The following is a 6,081-nucleotide window of genomic DNA, read 5'->3' as shown; positions in this document are numbered from 1 at the left end:
CACCGGCCTCTTCACTCTCTGACACAACAACGCCTCTTAGCTCTAGAAACAGTCTGTCAGAATCAAGCCAGTCATTCCCTTCAAGAACAAAATCTAAGGACTATGGTGGATACAGTGTTGAACCAACAGTTACTGTCCAATCCCAAACACGAGAAAGTCTGTAGATGCTGTAAATCCAAAGCAACATACATAAAATGCTGGGGGAACTCAGCAGGTAAGGCAACATGTATGGAAAAGAGTAAACAGTCGATATTTCAGGCCAAGACCCTTCTTCAGGTCCTGATGAAGGGTCTCCGCCTGAAACATCAACTGTTTATTATTTTCCATAGATGTGCCTCCAGCATTTTGCGTGTGTTACTGTCCAAGTCCTGTATAAACCCTCACCCCCGATTGTGATATCACTGAGAATAAAACAGGGTTCCTCACCAATCCATTCCTGTACTCTGGTTTGCCATCGATCATCCGCATATTTTGAATCCTGTGAAGTAAACAAAATAACTTTAACTCCTCTGCAATCTCCAGCTTAAACAGAAGGGGAGAAGAGTGGCTGAGGGAGGGGAGAGGGGGAACAAAGTATTAAAATACACTGATATAAAAATAAACCCTCTCAACCCCGATTGCCCAGTAAGGACTACCCAGAGGTGGCTATGTGAAATATCTTTACTACCAAGTTCTTGGATTTTGGAAAGACCCTGAGAAGACTTAGTGAAGATGCCTTTCATAGTAGAACAGGGGTAGGCAACCTATGGCCCATGAAGGTATTTTGACCGGCCCACAAGCAAGTATTGAGATACTATGCTTATCCGGCCCACGAGCGATCTTTCCTTATTCTGACTGCTTCATGCGTCCACACTGGTGGACAAGCATGGCGTCTTGTTACACTGACCCAGGTTCCGTTTTGTTCCAAACCAAACATTGGTATATAAGAATGTTAAAAGTTGTTTAAGGGATGCCTGCAACGAATTGCATTTAAAAAAAAATTTCGCTTGATGAGAGTACAGACTTGAGATTCACTGCTCAAGTTGCAGTGCTTGTGCGAGGAGTGACCACAACTTTTCAAATTTTTGAAGGGTTTATTCAATTAATTCCTACGAAGGACACGGTTACTGGGGCAGACATTTTTGAAGCTTTGCTGAAAATGATGTCAGAAATGAAACTTAATGTATCAAAACTAATTGGCATCACGACTGATAGGGCACCAGCAATGGTGGGACAGAAAAACTAAACTGAGTTCTTTGATTACTAATTGGCATCCTTGGTTAAGCACAAATGATTTTCTAGCATGTGTTATTCATTAATTTGAGGCAAAACATAACTAGATGTATTTAAATGGATAATTCCCCTATTTCAAGTTTTTTATGGCATTTATCTGGCCCACAGTCCGCTCATTAATACGTGATCCGGCCCACAGAGGCAAAAAGGTTGCCAACTCCTGTAGTAGAAGATCCACAATCAGAACATATTTTACTCCAGCTTGACCTTCCTCTCCTGTTCGCTCTCCCATCTCGAACTGTATACTTATTTTCATTCTGCTTCCATTTCTACAGCAGTTTGGGTTGGCCTTTACACACAGGTGATTCTGCAGATGGTGGAGAACAGAGCAACACGCACACATACAAATGCTGGAGGAAACATTTGCCCCCTTTCTATCCAGTCCTGATGAAGGTTCTTGACCCAAAAATACTGACCACTTATTCCTCTCCATAGATGCTTCCTGATTCATTGAGAACCCCTGCTCTGGTGTGTAAGTGAATAGTAGAATCCGGTAGGAGTTTGAAGGGAATGTGCAGGGAATAAAAAATGGGACTACTATAAATGGGTGGTGGATGTTTATCATGGAGTCAGTGGGTTGAAGGGCTTATTTGTGTGTAGTTCTGGTCACCCAGCTATAGGAAAGTTGCCACTAAGCTGGAAAGGGTCCAGAGAAGATTAACGAGGACATTACTGGGACTGGAAGGCTTGTGCTATAAGAGGCCGGATTGTTTTCCCCTGGAGTGTAGGAGGCTGAGGGTATACACAAAAGCACAAAGGGTGTAGGTAAGGAGTCACAGTCCTTTTTCCAAAGTTCATCATCATCATCATCATCATTATGTGCTGTGTTGTATGACGTAGGCAGATATGGTCTATCCATGACCATGATTGTTCTTGGCAATTTTAACTCTAGAAGTGGTTTGCCATTTCACTTCTCTGGGTAGTATCTTTACAAGACATTGACTCCAGCCATTATCAATACTCTTCAGAGATTGTCTGCCTAGCGTCAGTGATCGCATAACCAGAATTTGTGAAATGCCCCAGCTGCTCATACAACCATCTACTACTGCTTGCATGGCTTTACGTGACTCTGATCGGTTGGGCGGGGGGGGGGGAGGGAGGGGCTAAGCAGGTGTTACACCTTGCCCAAGACTGACCTGCAGGCTAGCAGAGTAGCAGAGGGAAGGAGTACCTTTGCAGGGGATGTAGTTCCACCCCGCCACCCTACTTCCCAGTATAGGAGAGTCTAATGCTACAAGGTATAGACTTAAGGTGAAGGGAAAAATTTTAACAGCCTTCAAGGGGTGACTTTTTCTCCCAATGTTTGTACAAGGCAGAGAGCATTGGTTCCCAGCATGAATTCCATGGACCCCTTGCTTAATGGCGTTGGTCCATGGCATAAAAAAGGTTGGGAACCCTTGGCCTAGAGGGAAATGGACAAAAGGCAAGCAAATGGTATTAGCTGATAGGCATTATGGTCAGCATGAATAAGCTGGACCGAAGGGCTGCGTCAATCTATGATTCTACGATTCAATGACTATAATGAGCCATCACACCCTCCCACAGAATGGACAATACCGTTGGAAACCAGTGTTTTTTTATAGCAATGCTTTTTATAAGATTTGTACTTTCCAACAAATTTATGTATTTGTCACATACATGGTGGTTCAGCTCCCTTACTGGCAGAAAGCAATATAGTAGCTAAACTATAGTAGTTTATCACCATTCTCATTTTCCATTGGCTAAGTAGCATATTACCCATGTGATGTAATTGTTTTAATTATATAATCTATTAACTAGTTTATTCCTCTTACTTATAAAAGTGATAGGTTTTTCAGAGATGCCATTTTGGCCTCTTCTTTATACCTTTAGCATAGTTTCTCAGCTCTTTATTTAATTTGCTTAGTATCTATATGATTGCTTGTTCTTTAAAGTAAACAGAAATCTTAGAATTAAGATTGTTCATCATTCCTGACTCCTGGAAGAATCCTAAGGATCAGAAAATAAACAAAGATCCAACAATTCAGATTCGCATCTAAAGTAAACAGGTTGGGCAGAGTGTGATCTTGGCACCTTCGATCGCTTTAGGAACATAAAGCTAGTTTTGTCACCTAGTTTTTACGATGTCGACTGGCATGGAGGCGGCTGTCGTCACGAGCCCGCTGATCATACTGGCACAGAAATGGCAAAGGATGTTATCGCTGAAGTAACCTAGGTTCACAAAAAAAAAAGCATGATTCAGTAATGCTTCACCATTCAGTACAAAACACTGAATCTGGGAACACATAAAATGACCATATATTTCTTTGGAATATCTTGTCAGACCTCTAACCAACTTCTACAACACCAGTCCTGATGAAGAGTCTTGGCTTTGAATGTTGACTGTTTATTACTCTACACAGATGCAGCCTGACCTGCTGAATTCCTACAGTATTTTGTGTGTTTTACTCTGCAATTCCAGCATCTGAAGAATCTCTTGTGTTTTCTGTGTCCACCCACTGTTCCGTATCTGAGAATTCAAATCTCATTGCAGCAAATTGTACAATATTTGAGCTGCTCAAAAAGATTTTAATTGCTGTTAAACTAACAATGCACTTCTAAAACCTCTCTAACATAATAAAATATCATAAGGCACTTCCTGTGTTTATAAATCCAAATATGATATTAAAGGTAGCAGGCTGGAGATACGTCTCTACTAAAGGAAGTGTAAGGTTCTCCTTCCCTCTGCTAGCCTGCAGGTTGCCCTTGGGCAAGGTGTAGCACCTGCTTAACTCCCCCTGATCAGGGTCATGTGAAGCCATGGGCACAGGTGGTGAATGGTCTTATGAGCAGCTGGTGTATATCACAAGTCCTGTTTATGTGAGCATTGACACCAGGCAAACCATCCTTGAAAAGTATTGATAATGGCTGGGGTCACCTGTTTTGTAAAGACATTGCCCAGAAGAAGGCAATGACAATCCACTTCTGTAGAAAATTTACCAAAGACAACCATGGTCATGGAAAGACCATGAACGCCCATGTCATAAGACACAGCATATAACTAATAAATAAACAACATTAAGACCACAAGATAAAATTGCTATCCTGAGTAAAATTTCACAGGGAACTAGCAACTAGATGATTCAATTAGTCTTCTGCCTCTATACCCAGGCGCAGATGAACGACTTGCACAGTGGGACTGCCGCGGGTCTCCACTAGAATTTCCTCAGGTTTGGCCCTACCTACCATCTTTAAGACAAATGATTGACGGTTTGATTAAAAGGAGAGGTTTTCAGCAAAGATACGAAGGACAGAGAGGTTTGGGATCTTTCTAGCAATGCTGTCACCGAAAGGAGTGAAAAAAACGGCACCTGATGTGAATCAGCAATAAAGGCAGACACTCAGCAGGCCAGGCAGCCATTGGCAGAGAGAGAAAAACAGACTCGACATTTCAGGGTTGAGATGGAAGTCCAATAACCCGAAACATGAACTCTTCACCTCATCCCAGATTGCTGCCCAACATACTGAGCATTTCCACCACATTCTGTTTCCAATGTTTACCATTAGCTACTTGGGAGTAAGTGAGGTGCTCATAAGAGAACCAGTGAAGTAGCATGTGGACTAAGGGCTAGTTTGCAGCCACTAAATTTAAGCAGAATATTTGCCTGAGAAGCCAGTAGACAAAGAATATAAAATCATTGCACTTCGTTCCACCACCTACCTTCCATGGGAACCAGGGAAAGAACTATGCCACAGACAAGCTTGGTACAAACTGGTACTCAATACACAGGATCACATCAGAGAGAAGCATCACTCAAATCGTCCTTTGGCTGATGGACTCAGACCCGACCATCAAGCACACATTCCGTACTAATCCTCCATCAATCCAGTTTTCTGTTCTCCCTACATTCTCATCGACTCTTCCTAGATCCCCACTCACTCACACACTAGGGGCAATTTACAGTGGCAAACTAACTCACCAACCCTGCATGTGTTTGGGATGTGGGAGGAAACTGGAGCACCTAGGGGAAACCCACAGACAGTGCCAGAGGTCAGGAACTAACCTAGGTGGCTGGCACTGTGAGGCAGCAATTCTATCACAACAGGGGCTTCCCACTGCCAGGGAGAGCAAGAGGCACGCCGTACAGAGGAAGATATCTCACCTAGACCCAAAAGGAACTGCTTGGACTGAGAGTAGGAAGCCAGTTGGGCCGCATTCACCACCACAGCTCGTGCCATTGTTGGAACACAACCCTGGGGGAAAGAAAATGACAAGTGAGAGTCTGAGTCTCTCTGACCCAAAGAATGAATGAAATGCACATCTTTAGTACCTCACACAATTTTAGAATACTCTAACAAATTTCACGCCCATAAAAACCCATCATTGTGTGGTAGTGTACAAAACATGTCAGCCAGTAGATGAACAGCAAGCTCCCATGAACAGAAATGCGACAAATGTGAGGACTGACTCATGTTTATTGTTACTGAGTGACTAGTGATGGCTTCGTGTTCCCTTTACTTAATTTCTTCTTGTTTACTTTCACTTAGTGAGGAGGGTCACAGTTTAACACCTCACCTGGAAGACAGCAGTCTGGTCTCATAGCCCTACAGCAGCTGGCTATACTTTTGAGCTCAGATTTCTGTCAGGGGTGGGGGGTGTTGACTGCCCCCACTCAAGCCACTGACTTGAGAAAAGAAGGAGCATGACGTTACAGTGCACTTTTCTCTTCCAAGTGCTTATGTAATCAATCTTTTAGTGACTGCAGGCTACTTCTGCAGAATCACCACCCAAACACTGTCAAGAGATGACAAGAACAGCCTCATTATCAACATGCCCAGCTACTTAAGAGC

This window comes from Mobula hypostoma, chromosome 5 (genome assembly GCF_963921235.1).
Source record: "Mobula hypostoma chromosome 5, sMobHyp1.1, whole genome shotgun sequence".
Classification (NCBI taxonomy): Eukaryota; Metazoa; Chordata; class Chondrichthyes; order Myliobatiformes; family Myliobatidae; genus Mobula; species Mobula hypostoma.
The sequence above is the reverse complement of the archived record's forward strand: the minus strand, read 5'-3'. Positions refer to the sequence as shown.